Here is a 23,229-nt window from a genome sequence, read left to right on the forward strand (position 1 = left end):
CAGAAGAATGAGACCAGTGATGGAGCCAATGAGCAGAGGGCATTCCACAGTCAGGATGAGATAGCACAGAAGGCCTCCCCCCATGTCTCCACATAATATATAGCTCCTACAGATGGAACATAGAAGAAAGCAGCCCTCCAAATGATTTGAATAGGCAGGCCAGAGACTACTGTAAAGTGTGAAGTGCCTACTGAAGTATTGGGGGCCCAAGCCATTGTAGCTTTAAACATAATCACAAGCGCCTAGAAATTGGACCAGAAATGTTTAACAGCCCATGGCCAGCTCTTCAGATAGCGGATGCATTCAATTAGGTGCTTGTCCTCTGTAAAGTAGGGCACTGGACCACCCATAAAGGACAGCTAGTGTTTTGTAAGGGATAGTGTGTCAGACTTGGCATGGGGGACCTGCATTCAATTTCCCACTTGGCTATGACCTCCGGCCAGTCATTATATATCAGTCTAGCGAAGATAAAAATGGGAGCAGCCCCATATACTGCCCTGATCTCCTAGGAGGAAAAGCAAGATAAATACGTCATAAATAAGCACATTATTACTGAGAACATCTCAAGCGCTAGCCATGTCAGTCTGCTGCAGCAAAAACAACAAAAGAGGTTGTTTTGGCACCTTAAAACTGATTTATTGTAGCCTAAGCTTTTGTGGTCCAGAGGCCACTTCATCATATTTTCTGACAGTCCCCTGGGCCAGGATCCAAAAGCTCTAGCACTGAGTATGTTAAAAAAAAAAAGATACCCATTGCCAACTGAGTTCCTCTTAAAGGGTGATAATAACTTATGCTTCACTCATTAGCCCTTACATTGTAACATTTTTCAATTTCTACAAAGCTCGGATAGCAATCTACTGATGAAAGGCATTATGTTCTTTAACAATCTCTCAAACCACTCTGTCCTCCATTTGCAATAGATTTTCAGTAAAACATTATTTGCCTAAATAATATAAAAAAAGGAATGAAGTAGAATTACACTGTCATTTGAAGTTTCATTACAATGCTATTTTCTTGAGCAGCATTGATTGACCCAATGACGGCTTTGTCTAATTTCTGCAGAGTTGTTATTAGAGCAATTTATTAAAATTGCATGCATTGATTGGAGCCACAAATGATTTCTTGCTAATTATGCAGATGATGTACGAAGCTCATTTCAAATTCCTTTTTGAACTTCAGTGAACAAAAAATGTCAAAACTAACATATGGTTGTACTGTCAAAGGCAGAAGTAGGCTACATGCTAGTGACATGCCTTTGGCCTGCCAAAAGGAAATTTAAACACACACACACACACACACACACCACCTTCCACTTCATGGGTTCCTTGAATCGTTTTATCATAATGTCTTGGGTATGTTTATGCAAGTTGGTTGCCTTCATAAATTCTGTCCTCTTGGAATGGAGATTTGCCTTAGGAAAACAGAGAGAATCAGGGAAAGAATCAGAAAACTTCAGGTTTTACCAACCGTAATTTCATATTATTATGTGTAAAGAAAGTAGATTCAAATATTTTTGAAGGGCAAAGAATGAGAGTGGAACCATATGTTATGACATAGAGATGTCTCCTCCGAACAGCAACCCCTAATAGCTTAAATTTATTGATTAAAACAACTTGATCTACTAAAAAGGTACAGATTAACGAAAGACAGAATTTAATTTTTAAAAATGTCATAGCTAAGATACAGTTATCAAATACTGCAGATGAGAAACACTATCTTAAAACAGGAGCACTAAAACTATTTTTTCAGTACTGCTACAGAACTGTTCTTTGTCTCCAGTAGATGTGAGATGGTTAAAGTTTACATCATTCAGTTGCTGGACAACTGTTGGTTCAACTCATTAGTTCTGGGACCTGTAATCATATAAATTTTGTATGAAATGAAAGATGTGTCTAGTGTCTTGGTTGGTGATGCCATGAAAGACACCAATGACTTAATATTTAACCAATCTCTGTATATTTTTCTTACCTCTAGTTTGTTGGGACGGTAACTGAGGGCAGGGAATAATAGGTCACAGAGGGAAATCCAGCATAGTATTTCCCCTCATCATCACAAATATCTCACTCAGACTGGCAAAATGGTTCATGTGTAGAAGGCGGATGGAGGCACATGCTTGTTTCCTCATTCACAGATGTGTGGAGCATTATATGGATGCTGATTCTAATTCTCTACACTGAATAACACAAAGTCTTAGGTGGCAACCTTATATACGCTTACCTGGGAATATGTCTCATTGAACTCCACCAGCTTGGATTAAAATTCCAGTTCAGCCACACACTCAAACATTATAGGCAAGCTAAACGTGTCAAATTTCATAAGAAGATCTCGGTCACGGTTGGAAATCACATTATATTTATTTATTTGTACCCTGAACCTTCAGCCTGGTAGTGTTCTCAGGACAGCTTGTACTAAAATATGAATATAGAAACTACAATATAACAGAAATTAAATATCTGTAACTTAAAACAGTGACAAAACACAGTAGTTCAAATTCAAGATGTGTAACTAGAATAACATTCCTTCCAGGTAAGAAGAACGGGAAAAGTAAGAAGGCACCAAAATGAGATCAGAATAGGTATCAGTTGGCCTTCCTGTGAAAAGGCTATTATGCTAGTGTTTTGCTTATGCCCATAGACATCTGGTTATCCAATTTGAAAACAGAATGCTGGCCTAGATGGGGTTTTTGCAGACCCCTTTTTGTTATGAGAGATTCCAAAGGCAGAGTGCCACCATCAAGAAAGCTCTCTTTCTTCAACCACCATTGCATGCTCTTTCATGGCACCATCAGCCAAAGCACCAGACACATCTTTCAATTCATACTTCCCACTCACAGCTCTAACGTGTTGAACCAACCACTGCACCAGAGGCACTCACACAAGAGCTTCAGATGATGACCTCAGTGCATGAAGATACATATGGGAGAAGCTGGTCCAATAGACATATGGGTCCCAAGCCATGCAGAGTTTTTAAACACAAACACCAACACCAAAGAAATGGACCAAGAGCTCAACCTCCACTATGGAAGCCCAGATTTGTATGCTGGCTGGTTCTAGGGCAGGAATGTCAGAAGGTTTTCCATTCTACCCTGCATATGTGGCATGCATTTGTTTGTATGCCATTGCAGTTCAACTTCCACCAAAAGCTACATTATTCATCTAGTTGTCCTGTGTGGCAAAAATTATGTGATGCACAAAATTAATTATGTAAATTATGTTGTCATTACTTTATTCCACCTCATTCATTTCAATGCAAAGGAAACACCATGCAAATAGGGGAAAAAACCCCCACAATCAATTGTTTGCAGACTGAAAGCAACAGCAAATACCAATATATTAGTTGGATAGATTTCCGTTCCAGACAAAGGACAAATAAGTGAACATCGACCATTTCTGCTCCCATTTCCAGAGGAATTCGCTACTCTTCCTACGCTAGGGCCTAGAATTTGTTCTAATGACTGTTGTAGTTCATCTCTGATGCAATAAAAGGAGAATGTGCCCCTGGAATCCAGGCAGAGAGAATTCCTTTTGCTCATCACATAAAGTTATGAAAATGGTTCCATGTTCGAGAGTTGAATTCTGTCACTGAAAACAGGCTTTGAGGTAAAAGCCCAGTCAATTTTTACTCTAAGGAACCCTTGACCACAGTTCCTCACATGTAAGTGCAGCAGGAATAATAAGAATGAGAATAAGAATATCAGTAAGAATATCGATAACAATAATCCCCCACCTCTGAGGATTTTACCAGACATAAGACAGAAAGACATAAAAGAAACACATGATGGAAATGATCAATATTTTTACAATGAAAGTTGGCACTCCCAGAATAGCGTATATTCTCCTTGGTGTCTGAGGTACCAGAGTGAAGCTCTAAATTACCAAGTCCAATGAATTCCTAAAATAAGAAGATGCAATTCAGAAAAACACACACACACACAAGGAGATGATGTACCTAAAGTGGCAGGAGCTCTTGCAGAGTCACACATTCCTGGCTCTCATTAAGCTTCTTCCTGTGTCCTTTTGTAAATCTGGCAGAACTACAGAAAGGTGTGAAGGGGTTAATCGCTTGGTTTTGCTTAAAAATTCCAAACCACGATGAAAACATTTTAGCACCTAAGAGCAGAGATTGTGGGTGAAGAAGGAAGAAGAAAAAAAAGCCGAAGATACATGATTTATCACTCCCCTCACAAATAAAATTTATTCATTGCATCCACCAGCCATCACACAGATGGTCAGAAAATTGGCTTTGTGTAGAGATGTGGATTCAGGCATGAATATTAATATGAGACAGATGTAAACGCATATTAATATGCACTTGCTTTGCATGGACTGACATTACAATATTTTCATTAAAGAAACCGCATTTGAAATGGAAAGTGAGGGTCACCTTTTTATAAAACATAAAATGGTATGGCACAATGTATTTACCATCTCCTGAAATGGCAACAGAAAACAAACAAAAGAAAAAGTAGCTGCCACAATTTAGTGAAGGCTGCACAAAAACGGATAGAACAGAAAGCTCTTGATTTGTACTTAAATTCTATTTCATGCTTTTATAATAATTACTGCTCAAGGAATGTGTTCTGTATAGAATCTATGCAGAGTCTGTTTCTTAAGCAGTAAGGAACACAATAGAGCTCATACACAGGAATGTCACTTGATTACACATCACCTATGCCTGAACTTGTACAACCCTCTAAGATGGTAGAGGGTCATCAGATTTCACACTTTGTGTATATTTGTGTGTGTGCACACACACATGCACAGAAATTAAAAATCGAGGAGGAGCAAGATTCAGGAATGTCCAAGGCCCACTCCTGAATGCTTTCGTGGTTGAATTAGAAAACAAACCATTACATTTGAAAAGTATTATTGTGGCTCTTATGCCTTACATATCATTACAGCAGTGTGAGCGGCATAGCAGTGGTGTGACTTTGTAATACTAAGGAGGGCAATCCCAGGGCCCTTTTTCAGCCAGAATTCACCAGGACTCAGTTCCAGCACCTCTCAGGTGGGCGCCGTTGCCATTATAAGAGAACAAGGGAGGTGATTGTGCTAAGTTCTGGCACCCTTTTTTCCTAGAAAAATAGCACTGGGCCATCCGAAGCCAAAATCTGCCAGGGTGAGTAAGTTAGGATGTGGCAAGTCTCTAGCTCTGGCTCAAGTCCCTAACTCAGTGTGATGTAGTGGTTAAGAGTGGTGGACTCGTAATCTGGGGAACCGGGTTCGCGTCTCCGCTCCTCCACATGCAGCTGCTGGGTGACCTTGGGCTAGTCACACTTCTCTGAAGTCTCTCAGCCCCACTCACCTCACAGAGTGTTTGTTGTGGGGGAGGAAGGGAAAGGAGAATGTTTGCTGCTTTGAGACTCCTTTGGGTAGTGATAAAGTGGGATATCAAATCCAAACTCCTCTTCTTCTTCCGGCTCAGCTGAAGATACGCTGGCACAACTTGTGCATCTTGGCTCAGCTTGGGACTCAGTCAGTGAGCAGAAGTTTCAGCAGAAGTCCCACAACAGAGGTGTTTCAGGAATGGTAACTGAATGTTCCATGACTTATCCACCAGCACTCACTAGCAGAGTGCTATTGAATCACTAATACAGGGGACGATTTCTTCACTCCTTAAAGTTCTGTTGAGTGGTGGACCAAAGCACTTGTTTACATTAAATTGCATTTGCCATTTTCAGCCAATTCGCTTAGTTTGGAGAGGTCCTTTCGGAGCTCTTTGCAATCCTATTTGTGTTCTAACAACCCTGAACAATTTAGTGTCATCAGCAAATTTCCTCTGTTCTCCCTTGTGTCATCTTCTAGAGTGAGGGCTTGACGTCATGTGTTAATTGTGCCACTTGCAATCTTGGTGTTGGTTTTTCTTATTTACTACAGGCATGAAGGGGTTTTTTTTGGGGGGGGGGGATTTGCAGCATGCAGAGAGAGAAGATTTAATCCTTTCCTTCCTCACTGCAACCATGATGGACTATTACAATTCAGTTTAGGTAGGGAAAGCATCTGTTAGCAGGGAGAGTGTAATATACCTGAAGTTTAGCAATGACCTGGATACAGACTCAAAGGCTGAATGGTGCCTATGGAGGAAGATCATGGCCCAAGCACCACCACTGAAAAAAAGACCCCTGATCTCAAGATGCCAGAAATCTCTGGAGATGACAGAGACTCCTGAGCTGAAGATTCCATAGCATGGGTTAGAAACTGTAGCTCCCAAGCCCAGCAAGGAACCAACATAGTTGCCTCGAAAGGACTCACACGCCACAGAGCAGAGCCTCAGTGCAGGCAGCATAGCTAGAGAGACAATGGAGCGCTGTGCTCTAAACCAGAGGCCTGCCCCTTTAAGGCCTTCCACTTTTCAAGGAGTGGATGGGGTCTGAAAGAGGTCCTGGATGTGCAGCAATAAAAGGCACAGCGAGTTGTTCACTAGAAGCTCTTCTTTGTGCTGATGTTCCACCTTGCCCCATGGGACCCGAACGGAATGGAGTGGTTGGGTATTTTTGTGGAAATCGCAGTGGAGAAACGAAGGGTCAAAATGTCCCTTCTCAAGTGCTGCCATTCTGATAAACATCCTCCCTGCAAATGTTGTGGACATTTGTCCAAGTCATAAGGACGTAAGAAGAGTTAGAGTTTGGATTTGGATTTGATATTCCGCTTTATCACTACCCAAAGGAGTCTCAAAGCAGCTAACATTCTCCTTTCCCTTCCTCCCCCACAACAAACACTCTGTGAGGTGAGTGAAGCTGAGAGACTTCAGAGAAGTGTGACCAGCCCAAGGTCACCCAGCAGCTGCATGTGAAGGAGCGGGGACGTGAACCCGGTTCACCAGATTACGAGTCCACCGCTCTTAACCACTACACCACACTGGCTCCAGTTAGGATGGATCAGACCAACAAAGGCCCACTGAGTCTAGCATTCTGTTCTCACAACGACCAACCAGATGCTTACGGGAACCCCACAAGGAAGGCATAGGTTAATAGTGTTCTCCTAATTGTGATTCCCAGTATTCCCCAGTATTCAGAGACATGGTGTCAAAAACTCCCTGCCTACAGAAAGGAAAGGAAAGCATATCATCAGGGTCTATTGATATGTAAATGCTAAACGAGCCTCTTGCAATCATGTTTCAGTGGCAGACAATCCCACTCTCAGTCCCCAGGATCTTCAGTTAAAAGGCTCAGGTAAGCAGGTGATGTGACAGACTGCCTAAGACTGTAGAGAGCCTCTGCCAAAATGGACAATATTAGCTGGGCTAGATCAACCCCGTCTGTGGTTTCCCCACATGCCTTAAATGCATGTTCTGGTTGAAGCCAGACTGTGTTCCACCGGGAGGGAAGGAGTTAAATGAGAAAAATTAGGATAGTAAAAAGGGGAGCAGTGATACCTAGAGTTTCTTTCTTGATTTAAATCCTGCCTTTCTCGACAAAACCAAGGCAACTCACAACAACATATTTAAAAATGCAGTTAATACAATATTTCTTAAAACATACACATGGGCAGTGCCCTTCATCAGCCATATCCATTAAAACAAGTGTCAACAGTTTTAATTATATTACAGAATCCCATTGTGGTACTGTTATGTATTCAGTGGTCTGTGTTTGCCTGATCTTGAGTCTGGACTAAGGAGTCTGAGCCCGTGTTCTGATTTGATACATGATATCCAATCACAAAACATTTCAGGATTTGGACCCCTGCCATTGGCCCTTAAACTCTGAGTCAGGATTCGCAGCTTGTGAGTTTAGACAGCCAATCACATTGGGAGTGGCCCAGGCCTTCAGAAATGTATATAAGCAGTTATTTTGCCCCTGCTGTCCAGTTCCGTTAGTTCAATAAAGGTTCTTGCTGTTATCACTGTGTCTTGCCTCGTGGGAACCTACCTACACTTTCTGAATGTATAATACATTCCTTAATCACTCACTGAGGCAAAGGCCACGGCTTTGATAGTGAACATGTGCATTCTTACATGCAAAGACGAGCCATTCCCTTTCATGAGAGGGGAGCTTCCAGTGTCCACAGCAGAAACAATGCATATGAAGAGAATTCCCTTCTCATACGGGACCATGTGAATGATTCATTTGTTAATTTATTAGCCATCTTATATATGTGTCTCAAGGTAATTGGCAAACACATCCCAACAACCAGCTGAACCAGTTAAAAACAGAACCTTCTGAAGATAGGATTAAAAACAATGCAAAATGGATTCTTTACTACCCAGCTGGGAAAGCTTGTTGAAACGAAAATGTCTTCAATAGTTTCTAGATGGGTGCCTGGCAGCTAGTGAGCAACACCCCTCTGAGGAAAAGGGTGCAGAATTTGGGACTTCTTAGTGTGTCCATTTGGTGTCATGGTGATGGTGGTGGCACTCGCCCTTCCTCTGACAGGAAATGCTCTGTGGGGGGATGACAAAAAATGGGGTGTCCAGAAGGGTCAGTTGGCAGGAGAGTGAGAAATGTCCCTATCTGAGGACTGTTGGAGGGTATGCTTTACTAGAAGGACAAATGGTCTAATTTGGTAATAAGGCAGCTTCTTGTGGCTGTCCTGCCACTTAGCTTCACATGTTCAAAAGCAAGCAGGTTGGTAGTGATAGGTTCATGACTGTGTATCTGAAATGGACAGGGCATTGAAATCCATTCTTTATTGTGTGTGATACACACCCACACACCCACACTCCTTTACCAAGACTGACTTCAGCCCTGATTTTGGCAGGTGAACATGACTTGCATCTATTTCCTCGAGAACAGCTAACTTCCCTTGACCAAGTCCCATCGAATCTAAGGAACACTGACTAGCAGTACAGCTTGACTTAAAACAGCAGATTAAATATTTTTAAAAAATACTTTTTTCCCTACTCCATTGATTATTAGAACCGATGAATATTTCAATGTTTACCACCCTCTCTGTTAGTTAGTTATTAAATAAATTAGTTGCTTTATTTTGCAAAAGTAATTCAAAGTGACTTGCAACAATGAACAAACCCATATACATTTCGTTGTTGGCATCTGTCTGTCTTGGGCCAGCCATTAAAAAACCCAAATAAAAATCTAAAAGTCAAATATATATTTAAATGGCAGGATTAAAACATCCCACTGTGATAGGAATTTTATGGTCTTAGATATATGGTAATATTCATAACCGCACATACATAGTTCAACACAGGAAGACCAACCTGGAACCATTTTGATTCCTAAACTGACCAAATGTTTTCTCTGCAAGGTCAAACTGGAAAAGCCTCCCCATTGTCTCTTTCCTCACAAATCCTGTCTCAAGGATATGTCTGTTTGAATAAGGTGTGAGCCTGTGACCTGGCCCAGGAAATAAGTATTTTACCACTACAAAAGAATGGCCAGGCTCCCCAGGCAATCCAATCAAGTAACCTGCCAGACAGGAGATAAACAAGGACAAGAGAAAAACAACATTTAAATTTCTGTGATGTAGGTGGGATGTATCTGAGGGGTGGTCTTAGGTTACACCCCTTCTGTGATGTATGCATAATGTTTCTGGGGGTGGTCTTGATCTAGAGAATGGGAATTTCAAAAGTCTTTATAAGCTTTTGCACGGCATTTTGGGGGGTCCTCTGCCTTTCCTGCGAGTGAGGGGAGCACCCTGTTGCAACAGATCAATAAAGATCAAGCTTACTAGCTGCTTTGCTTCTCAATATTCTCTGGTTGGCCTCTGTTATTCTCTCCTACCAATAGGGAACCTATGTAAGGACTCTATATGGGCTCTTGGATACCCCATAAGGGAAAAGGGCATATTTTTATTTACAACACCACCCACCCAAGAGATCACAGATAATAAAAAGTCCACGGCCAGACGGAAAAGAAATGTGCCTAAATATGTATATATTTCTGGATCTTTCGGTTTCATCAAAAGAGTTTATAATGATTTTTTTTTTAGAGAGAGAGAGATTTACTCATATACACACATCAGTGAAGAATTTATGATCTGGGTATTCTATTTTGTATAACTTCCCCTTTGATCAAATAAAGAAAAGCTGTTTGCCATTAATTCCTCACAGTAAAATGCTTACCTGCACACAAGAGCAGCTTCTGCAATATTTATGGCTATGGAAAATATGTCAGCTTCAGTCATGTAAGAATTCAGGGGAATAGGATGTTGACACAAATTCCAGTGCCTACCAGCTAATAAAAAACAACAACTGCTCTAAAATTGCTTCCTGAATAACTCCAGGCTTACCCAAAGCGCTCCCAATACACTAACAATGTTTAAATATGGAACAAGGCTCTTTTGCAAATCATCATTGGCGGGGAAAGAGTGAGGAACAGAATTGCTCCACATAGTCAGGAGCAGTAAGCATCTGTCTGTCTTAATTATACTTTACATTTGACGTTCACCATTCAGCCAGGATTCACACCCTTGTAGTCTCTCCATGAGTGAGTAGATGCAAAAGAAAAGGACTACACGGAAATAATACATCTCAAAACAGCACGAATTACAAACAGCATCCTAAGAAATACTTGCTCTAACCCAGCCTAGCGTTCAGAACTCCCTGGGGAATATCTGCTCGAAACTGTATCTGAATTTGAGTCAGAGAGTTGAATTCAATCTTGCATTGAAATGCTGATTATTATTACTGTCATTTTGTTCAGGCATTCAGTGTGCGCCCTTAAGGCACCAAACCACATAGCAATGTTGCTATTTCTTTCATATATATATATATATATATATATATATATATATATATATATTTGCTTTCGTAGATTTTCACGGGTACAGGAATGCAGGTTTTGGTGTCTTCGGGTGTCTTCCCGTGTAAGAGTTGGGGTGTCTAGGCGACGTTTCGACGAGGTCTCACTCGTCATCTTCAGGCTGGTGCTTTCGGCTTCTTGTTACTGGAACAGAGCAGGATCTCAGTGTTTGAGTTCCTATAAATACTGTTGAGGGGGTGTGGTGTATAGCCTCCAACGTTCTGGGCAGAGAGGAAGTTCCCAGGTTAGTGTGCCTTTTCTTCTTTTGTTCCTTAATTACTTGAGGGATATCTTGAGTGATTTCGGTGTCTGTAATTTATCTGTGGAGAGGGTCTGGGTTTGGGTCTGGTGTGGTTGATTGGTGATGGCGTTCATCACACCAGAACGCCATTGGTGATGGCGTTCATCACACCGACACCAGAACCAGAGGCACACAGAACGCCATCACCAATCAACCACACCAGACCCAAACCCAGACCCTCTCCACAGATAAATTACAGACACCATCCAGTAGCCAAACCATAGTGGCACCTCCGGATGCTGCACCCCCCTGCAATCCCTACACAGATCTGGCTGGCACAGGGCACAAAACCACAGCTCGCCCCTATACACGAAGCCAAGCCAGAGCACAACTAAGTGCAGTACAGCCATCTTCTCAGAAAAACTCTTCACAAGCTCAAGAGGTCAAGACACGAAAGCTTTAGCAACTAATCCACACTTAATGACCCACCTAAGTGGTACTCAGAATATCACTCAAGAAATCACTCAAGATATCCCTCAAGTAATTAAGGAACAAAAGAAGAAAAGGCACACTAACCTGGGAAAAGAAAAGGCACACTAACCTGGGAAAAGGCACACTAACCTGGGAACTTCCTCTCTGCCCAGAACGTTGGAGGCTATACACCACACCCCCTCAACAGTATTTATAGGAACTCAAACACTGAGATCCTGCTCTGTTCCAGTAACAAGAAGCCGAAAGCACCAGCCTGAAGATGACGAGTGAGACCTCGTCGAAACGTCGCCTAGACACCCCAACTCTTACACGGGAAGACACCCGAAGACACCAAAACCTGCATATATATATATATATACACACACACACACACACACAATTACAGAAATAAACAACACAGGATAGATCAATATTACAGAAATTTATAAGCACAGATATTAAACAGGAGGAAAATATATTTTCAGATGAGTTCACAGATTTGTTGATGAGGTAAAATGGCGATCATGTGGCGTTTTGTTTTTCATTCAGACTGCAGAGCTGAGGTGGTTACAGTATCAGTTTTATGCGGATGAACTGACAGGAAACTAGCGCAGAAGAACTTATATAACTTATATAACTGCCTTATAGTGAGCTTTCAATGTATCAGTCGCATCCACAGCATGCATTGAAAGCACATGGCTTCCTCCAAAGCACCATGGGAATTGTAGTTTCTGCAGGGTGCTGGGAATTGTAGCTCTGGGAGGGGTAAACTACAATCTTAAACTCAGTTCACATTTCTGCGGCAAATTTGTGAATCTTAGTTAAAACAATTCATCAGCATTTTAGGGCAAATATCCCCTAATAAACGTTTTGTATGTATACAGTTTTGACTAACATACACGTTTTTGGAAGCAGTCCCCCCACTTTGACATGTTTTTATACGTTATTTTCACTATTATTTGCATTTATGTGCAGACTTTACACTACCATAGGCATTTTTGTACACACTACTTGGTTGGAGAACTGCATTGCAAAGTTCTGAGATTTGTGAATTTCGAAGGATGGCTGTGTTTTGGTTCAAATATAGTTTCAGAAAGTGTGAATTAGGTGAGATCAGATTTTTTCTCTCCATCCCTGATGACAAAATGTTATAAATGTGCTTTTAGTTTGTAATGTGGTTGGGGCTGAAGAGAGAAAGGGACAGATAAAATTATTTTTAAAATAAATAAAATAAATTAAAACACTCCAACTATAAAATACCCCCCATGCAGTATGTTTTATCCAGTATGTTTTACATGCTGAACCTAGGCAGCTAGAATTATGACTGCATTCAATAAAGTTCAATGGAGGGGCATCCCAGGAAATTATGTATCGGATTCCGATCATGTTGTTTCTAATACATTGGGCATTTATGTATGTACTGCTGCTCTGTGGATTGTGTCTACATATAATAATAGATCGACACGACCACTTGCATTTTTTGGACTGTCCTTGCAGGTGTGGCTATGAGAATTGCCACAATGAACTCCTTCCCTTCAAAATTTAATTTACCATTACAACTCTAGTCTGTACCCTTGTTTTGTGATTACTTCCTTGTGGGATCCTGGTTGTTTAGTGAAGTTTGGTCATTGTATAAGATAAAATATAGTTGTTATCATCTTCTGCAATGCTAACGAAAGAGCAAAATTAGTCCTAGCAGAAGGAAAATACAAACTGGCCACAATAAAATGGGCATGAGCAGAACAGAATCAAGCCTGAGGTTGCCTAAGATCTAGAGATACTGGGTTTGGAAATGAAAGTAAAAAACAAGTTTCTGCAAAATTTGGGTGTATAGAAAGAGTTTGTATTATGGTGAACGGCAGGTGAATCTTAAACATATCTTTGGCTGTTGGAGAATTTCAGGGAAGGGGGGCACTGGTGATAGGTGAAAGGAGCTTTCCCATGGCATTTAACACACAATATTCTGGATTCCCTCGTTTTTCCATGCTCTTTGCACAGACTCATTTTCAAGATTAATACATGCTCTTGATGGCAAGGGCCTGTGCTCTTCCATAATTAAGTTACCCTCATAAAACAGCTACGATTGGTAACTTGAAGGAACCCAAGTGAATGAACCACTTCTCTGAATCTGCATGACAATATTGAAAATTAAACCCAGTTAATAGAAAAAAATGCTAAATCAATTGCCATAAAATTTAATGGGTTTATAGCAGCCTTAACTCAGTAGGACTGAATTATCATGTTAATTTAATTTCCATTTCTAAATGAACCAGAAGGCACAATAAAGGTCAATTAACCAACTACCTTCTCTGTCTTTTTTTTCTTTTACTGCCAGTTTTAAATCACAGGAAGCCCCAAAGCTCTTCTAAGAAACTCATTAGTTTTCTCTTAGAGAGTCAACAAAAACTAGCTCTGAACCCTATGCTGAGAATCATTCCAGCCATTGCATCACAATGCTGCAGCTATGTAGGATTTAGTGCATATCTGCACATCTGCACAATGCTTCCTTCGGGGCTCTGATACGCTGTCTCCTCAAAGTCCACATGCATCAGTTGGCTACACTTTGCTGATGGGAGCAATTGCAAGAACTAGACCAGGCTGCCCAGCCTTCAGTACTGGCTTTCCACTTTTGATATATCTGTGAGGAGGGTAGGTTGGTGTATTAAACCTGGGGAGAAGGGAAATACCTTTTCTTAGGGGCACTATTTCTGGTTGTACCTGCAGCATCAACCATAAGGACATTAGAAGCGACCTGCTGAATCAGACCAAAGGCCCATCTCATCCTGTTTTCCACAGTGGTAAACCAGATGCCTATGGCAAGCCCACAAGCAGGACATGAGTCTCCCAGTGTTAGGGCTGCTATATGTCTGGTTTCCCCTGGACATATCTGTGATTTGCCCATTGGAAATAGCATCCAGACAGATTTTTTTTTTGGGGGGGGGGGGGGAGCTCAACAACTTTGCATGAAAAAGCTCAAATTTTGCGTCCAGATTTTCACTTTTTGAAATATGGCAAACCCTACCCAGTGTTGTCTTCAGTAATTCAGTGGTAAAGGTAAAGGATCCCTGGACGTTTAAGTCCAGTCAAAGGCTGGGGTTGCAGCCTTCATCTCGCTTTCAGGCCAAGGGAGCCGGCGTTTGTCCAGTATACCTGAAGGAGCGTCTCCACCACCATCGTTCTGCCCGGACACTGAGGTCCAGCGCCGAGGGCCTTCTGGTGGTTCCCTCGCTGCGTGAAGCCAAGCTACAAGGAACCAGGCAGAGGGCCTTCTTGGTAATGGCATCTGCCTTGTGGAACGCCCTCCCATCAGATGTCAAAGAGAAAAACAACTACCAGACTTTTAGAAGACATGTGAAGGCAGCCCTGTTTAGGGAAGCTTTTAATGTTTAACAGATTATTGTATTTTAATATTCTGTTGGAAGCCTCCCAGAGTGGCTGGGGAAACCCAGTCAGATGGGCGGGGTATAAATAAATAAATAAATAAATAATAATAATTACTATTATTATTATCCACAGCTTTCCGAGTCATGTGGCCAGCATGACTAAACTGCTTCTGGCACGACGGGACACTGTGACGGAAACCAGAGCCGACAGAAATGCCGTTTACCTTCCTGCCACAGCGGTACCTATTTATCTACTTGCACTGGTGGGCTTTCGAACTGCTAGGTTGGCAGGAGCTGGGACAGAGCAATGGGAGCTCAGTGGTTTAGACCACAGCACCACTTGCGTCTAGCCCTAATCCAGTAGTATGGCAGTTACAGTGTTGTACTAGCACTGGCACTTCCCACTTGGCAATGAATCTCCCTGGGTGACCCTGGGCTGGTAACCAACTCTAAACCTCGCAGAGGTTTTGTGAGCATAACGTGGTGGGGATGGGAGGCCACACACACCAGCTTGAGTTAACTGGAGCAAAGGTGGAATATAAATCTAACAAATAAACAAACCAAGAAATGAGCACTGCCTCTGGACATGGCTGGGATGCTGCAGTGTGGACATTCTATTAAGTAATGCCTGGGTATGTTTATCACTGAGTTATTCTTGTTGTTTCCTATAGTGGCCAACCAGGTACTGGTACTTCTGGTAACCCCCCCCCCCAAAAGAGCAGCAGGCAATAGCTCTGCTCCATTTTTGCTCCCCAGAAGAAAGTATTCACTGGCATTCTGTGCTAGGAGGAAGCCAGCATATGAGTATTTGTCACCTCGCATCTTCCTCAATAGGGTGGGAAAGTCTTAAGGGCCCCAGTATTCATTGGCAAGGGACACATGTGGTGCTGTGGTTTAAACCACTGTGCCGCTTGGACTTGCCGATTGAAAGGTTGGCGGTTCGAGGCCGTGTGACGGGGTGAGCTCCCGTTGTTCGGTCCCAGCTCCTGCCCACCTAGTAGTTCGAAAGCCCACCAGTGCAAGTAGATAAATAGGTACCGCTGTGGCGGGAAGGTAAATGACGTTTCCGTGCCCTACTCTGGCTTTGCCAGAAGTGGCTTAGTTATGCTGGCCACATGACCTGGAAAAACTGTCTGCGGAAGTGGACAAACGTCAGCTCCCTCGGCCTGTAAAGCGAGATAAGCGTCGCACCCCCAGAGTCGTTCGTGACCAGACTTCATTATCAGTGGTCCCTTTACCTTTATTCATTGGCATGTTTTAGCAGCATGGAATCTTGCCATGGCAAAGGCATGGTTTTTATACTTTTGTGGCAAATGTGAATAATTCCTTAATGCTTACAAGCTGTGCCTTTTCTCTCATTTTCCTACTCATATTGAAACACTGCCCCTCAATGAGGCCAAACTTAGATTCAAAAAATGTTCAGGGGAATGCGTACCCCTGTGTCCCTCCATAAAAAAGCACTGCTTACAAGAAAGCAATAAGAGTTAGGCTGCAATCCTATACAGTTACCTAGGAATGGGTACCATTAAGTAGGCGAATACAGAACTGTAGTGCAAATTTATATGTATCCTCCACCCAAGCACTGCATCAAAATGTTCCCAATTCTTAAAGCAAGATGTGCAAATCACAATGTGCAACTCTCCCCAATTTGTACAATTGATTCCGGATACTATTTGGTGTTATAGAATGAAGGGTGACATTTCAGCGTATCTTTCTAGAACATTCAAAACACATCTGATGCTCACCTGCCTTTGCTTGTTTACTTCTTGGAAGCAGCTCCAGGTTTTATTATGTTTCTGAGACAAGTGCAATGTAATGTATGTGTGGCTGTGTGTTCATTTTCATTTACGTCTGTCAGGAAAACTGGAGAAAGATGTTTCTCATTACCCAGCAGGGAACATCTGCCCATTTTTCAGACTACAGCTTTCTTCAAGTACAGTATTTAATATTATATTTATGCATCCAAAAACACACACCAAAAAAAGGTTTACAAGGAGGGAACTAAAATGCTACAACTGTTGCCGAAAACTGTAAACAAAAATGTGTACCTAATGAAGGAATATGCCAAAGTGATGCTTCTTGGCTTGCAGTCAGGACATGTGCCAGGTAAACAGATTATTCCCTCTTTGGCAACACTGCTGAGATATTACACCAGAGGCAGGAGCAGTTACTTCACTGTATGGGCTGGGAACTGAAGATCCCAGGGCCAAATCTGGGTTTCTGACAGTGGTGCAGTTAGACCCTGGGCAGAATGGTTTTACCTACTCCCTTTTAAGTGACATTATGTTTTACTTCACTAGTATTCCAAGGCAGAGTAATGTGCATTACTCCAACTATAAGGGGCTTAGACAAATTCATAGAGGACAAGGCTGTGAATAGCTACCAGCTACCATGCACTACCTCCAGCATCAGAGGTGATAAACCTTGGAATACCAATTGCTAAGGAGCACAAGTAGGCAGAGTGCTGTTACTCTCATGTCCGACTGACAAGCTTCCTGTGAGTTGGACACTATGAGATCTGAATTCTGGGCTAGATGGAATTTTGGCTCCCTGAGGAAGGCACGTTGCAATCCACATGTTTGCCAACTCAAAGGCAAGAGAGGTATGCAAACCAAAAGGAAAAGCTAATAGACATGTCAAGGGTCTTTGGGGAATGGGGTGTGGTCTGTCTTTTTCTGTGTGAGAATGATTGTGCCATGATTCACAAAGGATGGCCTTCACTGCAATAGCTATTGTTTCTTTTCCATTCCCAACTATCTGAATACCCAACAAACAAAACCCAATCTTCCTTCCTTCCTTCCTTCCTTCCTTCCTTCCTTCCTTCCTTCCTTCCTTCCTTCCTTCCTTATGTATTAACCACATTTCTGTAGAAGCCCTGTAACACTAGTGATTTCGTTGGTTCACAAAGCAATAAATGCATAAATAAATAAATGATCTGGATGAATAGAATTGTCTTCACCTGTCATAAAAAGACCACAAAGATGGTGCCAGGTGAACATCTCTGGGAAGGTTATTCCATAACTGGGGTGCCACTACTGAAAAGGCATTCGCTCCAGTGCTTACACACCTCATATGTTGGGACCAGTAAAGAGGATTTCATAGTTTGGGTACATACATATGGGAGAAACCTTTATGGGTAGGCTGATGGGAATCGGAATCCAGTAACATCCAGTTGTTCATAGTTTCCCCACCCCTGCTTTAAAAATTAAAACCAGCACATGGGTGTGGGAGCTATAAGTATGCAGTTGACAAATCGCAGACATAATGATGAAAGCAGTAAGTAGGGAAAACACAGGTCTGTTTCACATATTTGAGAAAGGTGAATCCACTCAAAGTTTGTTTTTGGAAGATTCTGGCATGATGAGGATTACATGTCACAATGATTGCTTTCTGTTCACAGCACTCCTGTGTCATTTTTGGGCCTCGTTTCCATTCCTGCCTGGAATCCATCTGAACAGGGGCAATGGCACTTACTTTCTGTACAACACAGGGTATGCCACTGGAACTAAACAGCTGTGAAATTAGTGGTAGCTGTGGTAGGAGCCTCCTTAGTAAATCTTCCCAAAGTAGCATGGACTTCAGACTCACACATATGTTGGAATGCTTATAACATAAACTCACTGAACTATAAAACATACTTGAGGGTGATTCTACCGTGTAAATAATGAGTCTTGTATATGTTCTTTGTTCAAGAGGAATATATCGTTTTCACATTCTTACTTCCCTGAGTGGCAAGGCAGACATTTACAGACTACAGATCCATCTGGAGGAAAGATCACTGGAGATTTAAACTACCATAATAATTGTTCATTTACAGAAGAACAACTTAACATTCATTACACGAGTGTAGATATAAGCACACAGCAGAACGTGCCAGTTCCAGTGCTGCATCAGCACCCGAAAATCCCCAAAGATGATTATCTGAGGACACCTCTATGCAGGTACTTCAAAGTGTACATCAGTGTGAAGACGCCTGAATACCAGTACCCAATTTGATAAGAGCTGAGGCTATAACAAAACTCTGCTCCCTGTACTCTCATTTTGTTAATATGCCTCTTTAGACTGTTTTCAGCCCCAGCAATTCAAACGAAATGCTGATGGCAGTCAACACTGACCGAGTATCCGTGTTATCACCATGCTTTTTAAAAGCCAGTGTTAGAAGGCATTGAGGGATAAGAAACCTCTGTGCTGGTGAAAAACAGATGGGTTGTAATGTCATAATATACTTTTGTTCAGGGAGGCAAAGCAGTTCACCCATCCCCTACATAGACATCTAGAAGAGGAACACAAATAGATGCCTTTTTTTTTTGGACCTAATGGCCCCTTTTTTAAAATTTCTCAGCTGGGGGTTGCCTGCTTACATTTTTATAGTCACTTGTCCTTTTCAACTCAGAGCAGCACAGCTTTTGTTGGAAAAACAAAAGAAAGTGAGCTGTAGCTTTTGGTTGAAAAGATTATTAATAATTGCCCGGGTGAAGTGACTCTCACAGTCTGCATGCACTGCCTCTTGTAGCTTTTGTCAAGAAGCTTTCTGAATCACTCCAATTTGGGATTGGGGTACAATCAGATTTATACAGTTGTTTCTTCTTTGTGTCCTGTATAAGCCTCAAGAGTCTGATTCAGCTGGTTTATGCGCTTTGGAAGGCTGTGTGTTGACAAGAGCACAGAGAACTGCTTGGTTCTAGGTAAGCTTTCAGAGTCAGAATTCTTTACTGAGTATCAAGAAGAATGATAGACACAGAGGTGAAAGGTTTATGGCACTGGAGCGCCATACCTGCTCTGCTGCCCACATGAAGCTCTTGCACAACTGGGTTTCCAACAATCACATTATGCAACTGTTTTTAAAATGGTAAACACCAGAAGCCGAGGGCCAGATTAGGATTAGGAGGGCAGCATGTTGTACCCCACCTGTTATTTACCATCTAAATTCAAAACAAACATGAATAAAACTAAAAGTTTAGCAATGATGTAATTTGCGTCTTTCTTACACAGTGCATCCCGTTACAAACTTACACTTACCCCACTGAGTGAACATTAAATAAAGAGATGAGAAAAACTTCATCTGTTGCACTCTACTTGCAATGCAGCTGTTAAAGACATAGGAGCCCTTGCTGTGCAACTGTTAAAGACAAAGTTTGCCACCTACCAGTCATTAATATATATACACAATATACAACATAGAATAATGCTAATTGGATAAGCCCTACATTGATAGAATGTTGTAACGCTAATTGGATAACCTCCAACTTGGCCATTGGAGCTCTTTGAGAGAAGGGTGAGATATGTGCTAAATAAACAATTCACTAGAAAGTATTTAAAGGTAGATTGTACAGATAATTATAATTTGCCCAACTCATTCTAATTCTGTTCCTTGAATCTTCTAAACTCCAGATTTAGAATTGTCACTCCAGAGTCGAGGCTCCATGACTGTAGAGGCAGCATGGCTGTGCTTTGTTCACTTATTTCCAAGACTGCCTTCTGACTGTGGCCTCATAAGCAACCCCTCTCTAAATTCTACCATCTTGCCATATGCAGCCAGTGCAAAATACTCTATCACAACCAGCTTTGATGTAGTGCTTGAATATCCTGTTCATGAATATTTGGCTACCCAGAAGGGAGGCCAAACTTCTCAGATCTATTTGTGATTAAGAATTATTTGGTCAGCCATATCCCATAGCTGCTGAAAGTCTCTGTAGGCGCTTCAGAGCATTATACTCAGCACTTAATGCCAGTCTCATGGCATCATGATGAAAGCAGGAGTAATAAAAATGTGCTTATTCCTGTCAAAATTAATCTGTTAATTGGAAAGTTTGTGGTGAGCTGTTCTGTAGTTTGTATCTGTGGAGGAAACAGGCTCTCTGTTTGGAGGGAAATGGAGCTGTTTTCCTTAAGCAGCGAGTTGCCTATTGTGTAGGTAATTACAAGGCCTACGCTTACCTGGCAATGAGGTAGTATATATCTAAATACCTGAAGTGAAGGAGAAAAAACAGAAATGAAAGCCGGGGCCCCATCTGCCAAGCAGTAATGACTGTGCTATTTGAAGACAGAAAGGTTTGTCTGAAGCAGCTGGTTTCTCTCCAAGTGACCTTTTAGCATTTCTGCTTTTGCCGTCTGACAGATGTGTCAACTCAATAATTTCAAAAGCCCCTGAGTAAATAACCAATTGTGAGCAAGGATGACCCAAAGTGATGACAAAATGGGTGTGCGCAGCACATTACGGAGCATAATACCTACTGAAAGAACCGGGAACATTATCGAAAGGAGAAAAAACATTTTACTCTTATTTTTGAGTAAATGGGTTTTTCTGCCTGCAGATCAGTTCTCTTCGGGGAGGGGGAAGGGCGGAAAGAAAAGGAGAATTGCGGAGTGAATGGAATGGCATTGTGATGCGTTTGCCCTTGGAAGACTTCTATTAGCTGGTTGCGGGACTCAGGTGGTGTGTCAGAGCACAAAATGGAGTCCTGCTCCCTCACTCAGCTCACAGCTGGGGGAGATCTACCGAGGCCTACACTAATTGGCTTGGTGAATGACTGGGGAGCCTCGGAGAGGTGATTGCAATCAAGCCAGGTCTGATAGAGTTTAAAGTCTTCCAGGGAGTTTTCTCCTACTGAGTTTTCGCCACAGATCTGAAGCCTAACAAAGGCAAAAGCTGCTGCCTGGAGGATTATTTTAAAACCCTGGGCACTTGGAGAATGTAACGACCAAACCTGCTATGTATTAAATAACTGTCATTCATATCAAAACATCTTCTTTCAGAGAACCCTCCAGTAAAAGTAACGTCCACTCGGTTTAGTCCCATTTAGCTTTAACTATGCACTTTTAACTGGTTTTGCACAAGTGTGTGAAAGGTGCTCCACACCCAGGTATCAATTGTCATACGAGTTTGGTGGTCCTTACTGACACAGAGAGGCATCATTTCCTCAGTCATTGAAAGAGACAGTCAGGGCTCGCCCATTTGTCCCGTGCCTAGAAAGCATGGGTCTGGGTGGTTTCCAACTTGCCTCGTGCTTTCTAGGCATGGATTTAAGTGGTTTTGCATTTGCCCCACAGCTTTCCCCTGGAAAACCCACTCTTTACCATGGAAAACCTGATTGCCGTTTGGTCCAGATCCGCAGTAAGCCAAAGGTTTTCCTGGGGAAAAGCAGTGGGGCAAACACTGCTGTGGACGAGCCCTCAGAGCTGAACAAACAAACTGGCTCTCATCCCCCCCCCCATTTAAACTGATAAAAGGGTGATAGTTTTTAAGAACCTTTAAAAAAAAATCCGAGAGCAATGGGAAGTCTGGACCAGAAGCTGGAATATAGATTATTTCACCTAGGGCTGACATTTTTTTTTCATTGCCCCTGCTCCTGTACCTTGAAGAGAAGTCTGCCACTCATAAGTTTATCATGTGTTTTCCAAGGAACAGATCTGTTAAAAAAAACAAAACAGCATTGCTACCTTCACAGGGACGCGGGTGGCGCTGTGGTCTAAACCACAGAGCCTAGGACTTGCTGATCAGAAGGTCGGCAGTTCGAATCCCCGCAATGGGGTGAGCTCCTGTTGCTCGGTCCCTGCTCCTGCCAACCTAACAGTTTGAAAGCACATCAAAGCAAGTAGATAAATAGGTACCGCTCCGGCGGGAAGGTAAATGGCGTTTCCATGTGCTGCTCTGGTTTGCCACAAGCGGCTCAGTCATGCTGGCCACATGACCTGGAAGCTGTATGCCGGCTCCCTCGGCCAATAAAGCAAGATGAGCGCCACAACCCCAGAGTTGTCCACGACTGGACCTAATGATCAGGGGTCTCTTTACCTTTTACCTTCACTTATTCTGTGCCAGTGTATTGTTTTGCCCTTCGGATCTTATCTTAACACAGTGGAACAGAACCACATGTGTGGAAAAAAAAGTGGTAGAGTAGAGATGACGTTCATTGCTGTGTCACACCACGCCCACTGGTGTGAATCGAATTTAGCATGGGCCGGTATATTGGTAAAAAAGTCACTGTTCCATAATGCAACAGGTGCTGTCGTGCAAAAGGAAGATTAGAAAATGGGACAGAAGCACTAGCATTCTAATTACTTACACAATATTTTGTGGGCTGGATGTACTCATAGAAGCCATTCATGGTTTTAAAGGCTCCTGCTTTTAAACAAAGGTAAGAAACGCACTTTCCAACTGCTCTACCTGCTGCTTCCCACCCAGTCTCTGACGTTGCATTGGCTAAGATTCTCTTAGCTTCTTTCTCTCAGAACGGAACTGCAGCAAAAGCAACAATGGGATTGGGCCAGGAATCCCAATCAGAGTTAAATGGCAGGGATATTTTGAAGTGCCTGTAGTGGATCGGTTATGGGTGCTGCTGTTGACCAAACCACTTTTTGCAAATTGCTGCAGATAGCTGTGTCCTGATTGGCTAGGTGCTACCAATCTCAAGGAAAGAAATCTATTGGCAGTTGTC

The 23,229-nt window shown here is 42.3% G+C and overlaps 1 long non-coding RNA gene across 1 annotated transcript; it reads right to left on the reverse strand.

Annotated features, from left to right (window-relative positions):
• Window positions 1-28: 28 nt before the first annotated feature.
• Window positions 29-22,976, reverse strand: LOC310713437. Its single transcript, XR_014529244.1, has 5 exons — window positions 22,858-22,976; window positions 8,199-8,379; window positions 2,218-2,296; window positions 1,307-1,411; window positions 29-505 (listed from the first exon to the last, which is right to left on the reverse strand). It is a non-coding gene; the product is annotated as an uncharacterized lncRNA (long non-coding RNA).
• Between the last annotated feature and the right edge of the window lie 253 nt (window positions 22,977-23,229).

The sequence above is a fragment of the Podarcis liolepis genome, assembly GCF_965112155.1.
Source record: "Podarcis liolepis genome assembly, chromosome: 8".
NCBI classification, from domain to species: domain Eukaryota; kingdom Metazoa; phylum Chordata; class Lepidosauria; order Squamata; family Lacertidae; genus Podarcis; species Podarcis liolepis.